General features: G+C 43.6%; 1 pseudogene; it reads right to left on the reverse strand.

Annotated features, from left to right (window-relative positions):
• Window positions 1–1,392: 1,392 nt before the first annotated feature.
• LOC109872729 (rhodopsin kinase GRK1-like) lies at window positions 1,393–7,927 on the reverse strand (annotated as a pseudogene).
• Between the last annotated feature and the right edge of the window lie 4,319 nt (window positions 7,928–12,246).

Raw genomic sequence — 12,246 nt, forward strand, 5'->3', positions numbered from 1 at the left:
GCTTTTCTAATAACCAATTTCTGTGTTCATGCAAGTGACTGACTGAACGAATCCTCACTATCAGTATCTGCAATTTGGTAGTATGCCCAGAACCTTGTTTTGAGAAAGGATATCTCAGTTTCAAGGTCTCAGCTTAGAGAGAAGAAGCCTCGTGAGGTATTGGTCTGTCACATGCATGACCCAGTATTGGTCGGTCACATGAAGGAAGCAAACGTTAATGATTAATTAATTATGAATGATGAATAAGCAAAATAATGCAAATATAACTTGTCTGTATATAAGAGAACTAACATGACTGCCCCAGGTAGAGCTCCTGATCGACCTGTGTACTTGGTGTATTGAGTTGGTTGGAACCTCTCCAGTGCACTGGGCCAAGAGTGGAAGGTTATGATAACGTCAGTGATTAAAACATATTCAGTTGACGCACGTTAGTGTGTCAGCCCTATCTCTTTTGACATCTCACTCTCTCACCCCCTCACTCTCCCTTCCCCTCCTCCCTCCCATCCTCTCCCCTTCTCTCTCTCTCCCCTCCCCCCTCCCCTCTCCCTTCCTCTTTCTCAATATATCATAACTGCTGACAGGGCAGCAAAGGTACACATAGTGTGTGCTATGATATATTAATGTGCTATAATATATTCTATTTTATATTAGCCTTATGTTAAGTCAGGAGGAGGGGTATGTTGTGTAAAAGCTAGAGGTCTGTTACCCAAGCTCGACAAGCCCAACGCTATATAAAAGGGTTGGGCTAGGCGAAGAGTGGAAGATTGAAAAGGGTTAGTGGTTATAATTAAGATGACATCCCTTGTGAGAAGTCAGTGATAAAAAATATTCATTTTCTCTGTGTGGATTTACCCCGTACTATCTAAGTCATGGGAGAAGTCCTTAACTTGCGCTTTAGGTCCAGTTTGTTTATGAAGCCGTTCAAAGATGTGGCTAAATTAGTTTGCTAAAACATTATGTCTCATTACGGGGATATTGCAAGGAAAAAGTTAAGTGCATTTTTCCAGAGAAGTGTTACAGTATACCCTAATCCTTTACCTGGTGGTCCTGCGACTAGTATCCTGTGACCGCATCCTATCACATCCTCTCCAGGGGATGCTTGTACATAGAGCTGCATCATGCTACAAAACAGGGGTAAGCTATGAGCTGTTCTATAGGCTACTGACTGACGTAAAGCAAATAACTGTGCAGTACAGGAGTGCATTGCAGGGTTTTATTCATTGAGACTAAATTGTAAATCATAGTCCACAGACGCTGAGACGTGAATAGAGGATGGGTACGCGCAGTCGCGTTGGTTGGGAATTTTGTGCCCCCCCCCCCCCCCCATAATAATGAATAAGAGAGGGGGAACCTGATCCTAGATCAGCACTCCTACTCTGAGACACTTGATAAATACCTGACTACTTTGACTGGCTCAGAGCTCAGAACAGCACACAGGCCCCTCCCTTGGACTCTATAGGAATTTTGTTGGGGTCCAGGTTGTCAGGCAGATTGCCCCCTGGCGCCCAGAGGTTGAGCTCTCCGAACACCCCTGTCTCTATCATCTCCTCCTGCCAGGGGATGGGCACGTTGCCAGAAGAGAAGTCGTCATTGAACTCATTGTCCTTGGCATCGATGACCACCCCCTTGATGGAGCTAAAGGCTCCCACTTTGTGGATGTCTTTGGCATACTCCGCCTTGAGGTTCGGGGCGAACGGTGCCGGGCAGCATGCCTGAGGAGAGGGGAGGAGGAGAGAGTAGATGCATTATGGATATTGTAGTTCATCATGTTACAGTTATCAGGTTTGGGTCTGTATTCAGCCGGATCAGCGGTAGATCCGCATTATAGCGTGCTTAAAATTGAAAGGCAATTTCTGATTGAGCTGACATATGCAGCGTTAACCGTGAATGAAGTCTCCGCGAACATGGAAACTGTAACGTCGGCTTCCAACTCACATTCTCATACACGTAGATCCCCTGAATGCAGCTCATTTTCCAGCCCACTTTTCACCTGACACTCTCACGCACATAGATCCCCTGAACGCAGCTCACTTTCTAGATCCCAATCACCAGAATTCTGATCACCTGTTCACACACCTGTGTGTCATTATCACACACTATTAAGTTCAGTTCTTTGCACCCCATCTTTGTGAGGTATTGTTTGTTTTTGACACACTTCTCTTCGGAGCTCTGTTTTCCCCGACATTTACTCCTCCTGTGTATGATAGTTTTTGCCTGGCTTACTAACGACGCCTTTTGCCTATTCCCTGCCTGTACCTTAGCCTATCAGATTTCCTGTTATCTACCTATTGCCTGATCACGCGGACGACGTTACTAGCCATTTCCCTGCCTGTACTGTTGCCTTTGGACCCCCTGTGTATGACCTTCTGCCTGCCCCTGGACCCAGCTACCTGCCTCCTCCTGTGTATGACCTTCTGCCTGCCCCTGGACCCAGCTACCTGCCTCCTCCTGTGTATGACCTTCTGCCAGCCCCTGGACCCAGCCACCTGCCTCCTCCTGTGTATGACCTTCTGCCTGCCCCTGGACCCAGCTACCTGCCTCCTCCTGTGTATGAACTTCTGCCTGCCCCTGGACCCAGCTACCTGCCTCCTCCTGTGTATGACCTTCTGCCTGCCCCTGGACCCAGCTACCTGCCTCCTCCTGTGTATGACCTTCTGCCTGCCCCTGGACCCAGCTACCTGCCTCCTCCTGTGTATGACCTTCTGCCTGCCCCTGGACCCAGCTACCTGCCTCCTCCTGTGGTCCTTTACATTAAACACCTGCTGTGTCCTGCGCTTGAAACCAGCTCTCCCTCGTGTTCATTACAGAAACATTGTATTTAAAAGGTGCATTGCAAACAAAGCGCGGTTGAATGTAATAATGAAATTATAACCACATTTTTTCATATAGTATATCTAAGCTACTTTTAGGTTTTGAGCATCAATGCACACCCTTTAGATATTGGTGTTGGACATTTGTTTTCTGAATGTGGCCTGACTAACAGCTCCTCTGGTGGTCTATTGGTTAAGCCATTATGTTCCCAAGCAGGAGACTGGGGATCACATCCCAACAGTTCCATTACTACCTTCTCTCCTCTGGTTCTGAAGGGGCCCTTGGCCTGGATCATCTCATACAAGGTGACCCCCCCCCCCCCCCCCCCCCCCCTCCCCCGAGGGTAAACTAGTCCACAGTGTAGTCATACTCTTTATGCTCAATCAGCTCCGGAGCCATGAAGCCTGAGGAGAACCACAGATTAGTGTGAACATAGGTTGCGTCTGAAATGGAACCCTATTCCCTCTATAGGACACTCCTTTTGACCAGGGCCTTATGTTTGCCACATACCTGGTGTGCCTGCATATCCTTTGGTTTTGTCTTTTTCAGGCGGAAGCTCAACAGCAAGACCCAAATCAGACAGACGCACATGTCCTGAGCAGAAGAGCAAGTGGGGATGAAAACAGTTCTAGACAGCAAAAATGTCTTCTCCAACGAGAATAGAGTAGAATAATAGAATAACTTTATTGATCCCGAGAAATTAAGGTGAAAAAGTGGCACCCACTATGGTTCCATGGGCACACTTATAATGCTTATGGGGGGCACAGTAGTGTGTGCCCACCTGCATCATCCAGCAGCACATTCTCTGTTTTCAGATACCTGTCAATGATCCTGTGCTGGCGAAGATGCTCCATACCCACGATGATCTGGGCTGAGTAGAAACAAGCTCTCGTCTCATCGAGAAACCAGGGTTCTTCTCGTCCACGTTGTATACAGTATGTGAAACCTTTGGTGACAGGGTGTCATCGGGGACAGGGGGAGAGTTGAACAGAGTAGCAAGAGACATGATACTGTAGTGCAGGGGTTCGGCAACAGGCGGCCCGCGGGCAAAAACCCGCCCACAAGTGATTTTCTTTTGCCCCCCCCCCCCCCTCCAAAGTTTTCAGTCAAAAATGAATACATCGTTTTTGGTAAAGAAAATACTGTAAAATCACCATGAATGCAGCTAATTCAGGATAATATAAAAAATACATATGTGATCGTAGACCAATGAGGGTCCCACTTTAAATGAACTACAATTTAATAGAGGCTTTATAAAGGCTTCATAGGCCTTATAAAACATGTATGAATGCTCTATCTAATGTAGATGCGTCATAAGCAAAGAGTCATGATATCATAGTGGCATAATAACTATGCCACATTTGGGAATGCACCAGATGTAAATCAAATCAAATGTATTTATATAACCCTTCGTACATCAGCTGATATCTCAAAGTGCTGTACAGAAACCCAGCCTAAAACCCCAAACAGCAAGCAATGTAGGTGTAGAAGCACGGTGGCTAGGAAGAACTCCCTAGAAAGGACAAAACCTAGGAAGAAACCTAGAGAGGAAGCAGGCTATGTGGGGTGGCCAGTCCTCTTCTGGCTGTGCCGGGTGGAGATTATAACAGAACATGGCCAAGATGTTCAAATGTTCATAAATGACCAGCATGGTCAAATAATAATAATCACAGGCAGAACAGTTGAAACTGGAGCAGCAGCACAGCCAGGTGGACTGGGGACAGCAAGGAGTCATCATGTCAGGTAGTCCTGAGACATGGTCCTAGGGCTCAGGTCCTCCAAGAGAGAGAAAGAAAGAGAGAAAGAGAGAATTAGAGAGAGCATACTTAAATTCACACAGGACACCGGATAGGACAGGAGAAGTACTCCAGATATAACAAACTGACCCTAGCCCCCCGACACATAAACTACTGCAGCATAAATACTGGAGGCTGAGACAGGAGGGGTCAGGAGACACTGTGGCCCCTTCCGATGACACCACATGTAATGACCTTCTATATCACCCTTTACCTATAACACACTTATGTAGTACTTTACGAATGCCTTGTGAAAGCATTGACAATTTGTACTTTGTTAGTAATGTGAACACTTGTCGTAATAATGAAAGGCCTAAGACTGAGGGCAATCCCATGCATGAGAGAAGCTGTGCTTAAAGTGGTCTCCCTCTTTGGAGCTGAGTTCATCGTCTTAATGTAGTGGCCTACGCACCTCAAGACCAGCCTGTATATTAGCCCTGAGGTTGATTGGTTTAGGCTGCTTAACAGGGATTACAGGGAGCAGTCACAGTCACTTTCACAGTCCTATATGAACATAGCCATGTTCTACAAACTAAGAAATAAAGGTAGATTATGAATGGTTATTGCAGCCAAAGCTGAGTAGAAACACATAAACCTAGACAGAGGCAAAATACCCTGTGATGATAGCATGATAGGATCCTTGAAACCTCCATCACACAGTCATACTGTCATACTAACACAAGTATTACAAATAAGCGGTCATACTAACTAAGCCATACAGTAGCAGACATAACAAATTATATTTTGCTTTTACACCACACCTTGTTGGTTAGCTAGAATAATTTTGCAATAGGAGATTTTGCTGTTCAGTTGCCGTGTGCGTGCTAATAACTTTTGATTTGATGCTTGAGGCTACTTTATGCTGGGTCCACTTGGTTATCAGCAGACTGACTATACTGTATCATGACTGTAATCCTTAATTGAGAACAGAGGATGTCATGACTACTACTTGGCAGAGAGACAGAACGTTTTACAGCAAGTGTTGGTTCTAGCTTCTGGCCCAACCTGCTGTGCTGTGCTCTTCAGTACTGTACACTGTTTCCAGGCCACACAAACACACCCACAACCCAAAGCTCTGAATCTAGTAGAAGAACACCAGAGTCCTCAGGCAGTAGCCTCAACAACAGACTAATGTATATCCTGTACCCACACACACATGCACACACACACACACACCTGCTATATCCTACTGTACTGTGTGAAGTATATGGTTTCCACTTTTCAGGCCCGAGTCAGCCTGGTTTGAGCAAAAGGTTCATCTCCACGACCCACTAATGCGTAGACAAGCAGGAGGGCTAATGCCAGGGACACTGGCTCTCTATGTCTGGTTGCTCTGCTTTACACCTGGGGTCTCTCACAGAGACACAAACCTCTTGCCCTTGATTATGGTGATCTAAATCTCTCTCGGCTGCGCTCACATAGCTGCCTGGTGTAATCTTGTTTCACTAACTAGTACATCTTGGAACACTTTTCATAAGGACCGGAAACTAGATCATTTTATTCCAATAGATGCTTTTAAATCACAGTTTAGATGGCTACTGATCACGAATTACACATGTTTTTAAAAAACCTGCTGTTTTAAGCTTTCTTTTGAACTGTGCACCTTTTTAGCTTCCATTCATTGTTGATTTATGTTGTGTTTACAATGTACTGTATGCTGCTTTCCTTACTAGGCCTCACTTGTAGAGTGTCAATGAGGTCAATGTGACATCTCTGGTTAAATAAAGGATCATTAAATGGAAAAATTACTCCTGTGCCCCTTTTATACCTGTAGCTGGCTGTGTCCATGTGCCTTACTAGGTAGGTGTTCTGTTGATGTATAAGAAAAGGACCCTATAACTCTCAGCTTTTCGACCTGACTGTGTTTAACATGTGGATTTTGCTGTTTAAGAAAAAAGTGTGAAAAAGCTGTGTGATTGACTGATTGATTGATTGATTGGTTGTTTGTTTGTTGGACACAGAGTTTAGGGCTACAGTGGTGAGAGGTTTCAAGTTTACGTTTGATTCACTTCATTCAAGTAACTGCCACTACAAGGGAGTGATTTTTTTTTACCTCGTAGCCTTTGTTTCTTCAGCCTTTATGTTTCTTTGTCCAGCTTTTTGTGGGCATACATCTTGCCTGTGGCCTTCATCTGGCAGGCGTGTACCTCCCCAAACCCTCCCTTCCCCAGCACTCTGAAGTCCATTAACCAGTCCTCATCAATGGGCTGGGCTTCCAACCACTTGAACTGGATGTAACGCAGGAAGTACATACGGTTCTTAAAGCCAGACATAGCCTTGGCCTCCAGGTGCTTTAAAAGCTGCTGCTCACTCTCCTTGAACAGGTCTCCGCGGATGTTCTTGTGGTCCTCCTTGACGCGTGTCACAGCCTTTTCCTCCAGGAAGCTGCAAAAGATCTTGGACTTGGATTCGTAGAACTTGTTGATGATCTTCTGGGCCTTCTACACCTGGTACTTCTCCTGGGTGATGTTGTAATCCTCGATGTCCTTCCAGAGTTCACAGGCGTTCTTGTGGGTTGCATCACGCTCCAGGTACTGCTGGAAGAGCCGCTTGCCAATGGGCTGTGTCGTGGAAATGTCCTCTATTTACCAAATCATGAGAGCAAACCACACACAAGTCAGAGTTAGTTATCAAAGTCCATCTTTAATTATATGAGCTCTATCACAACCCTGTGACTCTCAGATCAATTCAGTGTCTATCAATGATTTCTCTGAGAGTCCCTTCCACATTGCAACTGAGATCCTTTAATAGCAAAAAACACACATAGTCAGACAGCATAGATATAATAAATCGTTCAGCTTTGTCTCCTAAACTATGTTCTTTTCTCAAACTCAGAACCATAAACCAATCCTCCATATCAACAGGCATATATCAAATCCATCCTATCTTGACAAGATCACAGAGACACACTGACTGGCACACAGACAATGTGGAGCCAAGAGATACACGTTTGACCTCTCCCCTCTCTCCGGCCCAAGCAACTTAGTCTTGACATAGAACAGATACTGCAACCCCGCCACAGTATTATACAAACACATTCTGATGAGAAGTAACTTACAAACATATGATGAATATAAAACATCTTACCTATGTTACCAACAAATTCTGATTCTATTCCCCAACAGCTGCTTGACACATATGCTGTCGAAGCCGGAGTCCACTGTGGTCTTCATGTGCTCGCTCTTCTTGATGTGCGGGAGGTTGAGCTTGACACGAAACTTCTTGTCATGCATGGTCGACGCCGCCATGCCATCGACACTACCACGGGCTGACACATAGGCCGAGTTGGCCACAATGTTTTGCAGACCACCCATATCCATGGCTGGACCTCCACCGAGTACATGGTAGAGGAAAAAATGAGTTAAATCTTTTGCATTTATTTAATTGATCTAAAGGTTATGAAGAACACACTGGTTGCCATACACAAGGTCACTGGTTCAATTTCCGGTGTGCTATTTGTTTTCTAACCTTATCCCTACCCTTAACCCTCAAGGTAACCAATTGGGATTTCTGCCTAAACTTAACCCAATCCCTGACCATAACCACTCACATTGCTTGCCTAAATCTAACCCGACCCTAACCTTAACCAATTGGGATTACTTGCCTAAACTTAACCAATCACATTGCTTGCCTAAATGTAGCTTCCCTCAGAACAAGACACATTTCAATCTGCCATTTATTACCTTGTCTTGAACCATGCCAGTGGAGAATTGTAGATCTTTAATTATGTCTTTGTAACAGAGGTCTCTTGAGTTGAGATTTACCTTAATCCTGTGCCCTGGACCGGATACAAGTATTGAAAGTGATACTGTTCAAGTTAACTGGATAACTCCTGGGTTCTGAATCTCCCAAAGCCAATTAACACTATCTCTGTTAATAACTCAGTTTTGATCTGCTGCAACTGACATGTGGTGAATTGGCAAACTCAATCATGTTTAAAAGTGCAGTGGAGTGGGATAGGTTTTAAGCAAGAAGAATGTGTTACCAAAACGACTCTATTCCAACAACATTCACTATTCTGTTACACAGTTGTTATGCAATTAATGTTATTTAATCAAATGTTTTGATACCTTCAATATGTATGTGGTGTTGGTCAGGTAGTATTTGAATGCTTTCTAATTTGCACAATCTATTTTGGTGCAAAACTGACTCAATCATCTTATCATGAACAGGTTTTTGTTAAATTGTCTAACAGTTGCTTAGACAAACAGTGCCTTCAGTATTCATACCCCTTGACTTATTCCACATTTTGTTGTGTTACAGCCGGATTTCAAAATGGATTAAATGTTTTTTTTCTCAACCATCTCCACACAATACTCCATAATGACAAAGTGAAAACGTGTTTTTAGAAATGTTTGCAAATTAATTGACAATGAAGAACAGAAATATCTCATTTACATAAGTATTCACATCCCCGAGTCAACACTTTGTAGAAGAACCTTTGGCAGCGATTACAGCTGTGAGTCTCTGAGAACTTTCCACACCTGGATTGTGCAACATTTACACATTATGATTTTCAAAATTCTTCAAGCTCTGTCAAATTGGTTGTTGATAATTGCTAGACAGGTCTTACCATAGGTCTTACCATAGATTTTCAAAACTGTAACTCGGCCAGTCAAGAACATTCACTGTCTTTTTGGTAAGAAACTCGTGTAGATTTGTGTTTTTAGATTATTGTCCTGCTGAAAGGCGTATTCATCTCCCAGTGTCTGGTGGAAGGCAGACTGAATCAGGTTTTCCTCCAGGATTTTGCCTGTGCTTAGCTCCATTCCGTTTCTTTCGTAATCCTGAGAAACTCCCCAGTCCTTAACGATTACAAGCATACCCTAAACATGATGCAGCCACCACAACACTTGAAAATATAGAGAGTGGAACTCAGTAATGTGGTGTATTGGCTTTGCCCCAAACATATAGTGCCTTCGGATAGTATTCAGACCCCTTTACTTTTTCCACATTTTGTTACATTACAGCCTCATTCTAAAATTGATTCAATCATTTTTTTCTCATCAAGCTACACAAAATAACCCATAATAACAAAGCGAAAGCAGGTGTTTAGAAATTTCAGCTAATTTATAAGAAACAGAAATACCTTATTTACATACGTTTTCAGACCCTTTGCTATGTGACTCGAAAATGAGCTCAGGGGCATCCTGTTTCCATTGATCATCCTTGAGATGTTTCTGCAATTTGATTGGAGTCCACCTGTGATAAATTAAATTGATTGGACATGATTTTGAAAGGCACACACCTGTCTATATAAGGTCCCACAGTTGACAGTGCATGTCAGAGCAAACACCAAGCAATGAGGTTGAAGGAATTGTCCGTAGACCCCCGAGACAGGATTGTGTCGAGGCACAGATCTGGGGAAGGCTACCAAAACATTTCTGCAGCATTGAAGGGCCCCAGGAACACAGTGTCCTCCATCATTGTTAAATGGAAGAAGTTTGGAACAACCAAGACTCTTCCTAGGGTTGGCTGCTCAGCCAAATCAAGCAATCGGGGAGAAGGGCCTTGGTCAGGGAGGTGACCAAGAACCCGATGGTCACTCTGACAGAGCTCCTGAGCTACAGAGCTCCTGACAGAGCTCCAGAGTTCCTCTGTGGAGATGGGAGAACCTTCCAGAAGGACAACCATCTCTGCAGCACCACCAATCAGGCCTTTTGATAGTGGCCAGACGGAAGCCACTCCTCAGTAAAAGGCACATGGCAGCCGCTTGGAGCTTGCCAAAAGGCACCTAAAGGCCTCTCAGACCATGAGAAACAATATTCTCTGGTCTGATGAAACCAAGAGATTGAACTCTTTGGCCTGAATGCCAAGCATCACGTCTGGAGGAATCCTGGCACTATCCCTATGAAGCATGGTGTTGGCAGCATCATGCTGTGGGGGTGTTTTTCAGCAGCAGGGACTGGGAGACTGGTCAGAATCGAGGGAAAGATGAATGGAGCAAAGTACAGAGAGATCATTGATGAAAACCTGCTCTAGGTCGCTCAGGACCTCAGACTGGGCTTAAGGTTCCCCTTTGACAGGACAACGACCCTAAGCACACAGCCAAGATAACGCAGGAGTGGCTTCGGGACAAGTCTCTGAATGTCCTTGAGTGGCCCAGCCAGAGGCCAGACATGAACACGATCTAACATCTCTGGAGAGACTTGAAAGTAGCTGTGCAGCAATGCACCCCATCCAATCTCACAGAGCTTGAGAGGATCTGCAGAGAAGAATAGGAAAACTATACAGGTGTGCCAAGCTTGTAGCATCATACCGAAGAAGGCTCGAGGCTGTAATTGCTGCCAAAAGTCCTTCAACAAAGTACTGAGTAAAGTGCCTGAATACTTATGTAAATGTGATATTTCAATTTTGTATTTTTTATAAATGTTTTACCTGTTTTCGCTTTGTCATTATGGGGTATTGTGTGTAGTAGATTGATAAGAAAAAAATTACCAAATCAGTTTTAGAATAACTTTTAATTTTTTATTTATTTACAATAACTTTTTTGAATAAGTCAAGGGGTCTGAATACTTTCTGAATGCACTGTACGTGCAATAAGGTGTTTTAAACAGTAACTCCTCTTTTTTTGGAAGTTGTAATGACTAATACTCCTTTTAAAAGGTGCAATATGCAGAAACCCCTCCGCCTTTTCCTGGTTGCTAAAATTGTAATAGTTTGCCTAATTTCAGTTTAGGTGAGAAAATAAGAGGTCATTGTGTAACGAGAATTATTGTACCATCTAAACCGCTGTAAAATATATTTTCCATAACCAAAAATATTGTATTTTCAACTGGTGTACAAAACCGAAAGTTAAAGACGCAAAAACAAAATGTAAGAACCGAAAGCATAGAAATAGTGCACATAGAACAGATCTACCGTTTCTTAGACTTGATTTCAATGAGAATGACACATCCATAACTCTCATTTCTATGTGAATTTGATCAGGTCACCCAAAAAGTCACATATTGCAGCTTTAAATTGAGGTTGTTGAGCTCTCCATATAAGTTTGGGGGGTTCCTCCTCATTGTCTGTAGCTTCCCTGCCTGAACACACATGCCTAAACTAACCACAGCAGGTGGTACTGTCTATTGACATGCGGGGACGTGTGGATGCAGAAGCTGTCTGAAACTCTGAGTCAGAAAAAAGCACTTCAAAAGTAAAGAGGTGATATCAAGAGATTGTATCTCTATTTCCAACACCTATTTAGACACAAAATGACTGACTACACTAAGGTTAGGACTTGGCAGTGTCTCCACAGTACCCTCTGGTGTTAACAGAAGGGATTATTAACTTTCAAGGAAGTCTTTGGTGAAATTTAAATCCTGACTGGGATAGTAATAAAAAACGACAACAAGAGAATAACGTTTGAGGTGTGCATTTATTACAAGTCTATTGATGTGGTAACGCATTGGTACTGTACACCTTGACTCATACAGGTGGGGTGTAACATAAGCATGGTGATGGTGATAGCGCAGAGACAGTGGCCAAGACACAGACACCCACTCATCACTTATCCGAGGGAGTTGTCTTCTTCTTCGCCATATCTACTGAAGATAAAAGGAGAGCTTGTTATTCATTCAGATCCTCCTTTTAGTTATTTCTAAGAAAGATCATAATCCCTCATGATGACAGTTTGTGACCATAACGTATGTGT

This window comes from Oncorhynchus kisutch, linkage group LG28 (genome assembly GCF_002021735.2).
Source record: "Oncorhynchus kisutch isolate 150728-3 linkage group LG28, Okis_V2, whole genome shotgun sequence".
In the NCBI taxonomy this organism is placed as follows: Eukaryota; Metazoa; Chordata; class Actinopteri; order Salmoniformes; family Salmonidae; genus Oncorhynchus; species Oncorhynchus kisutch.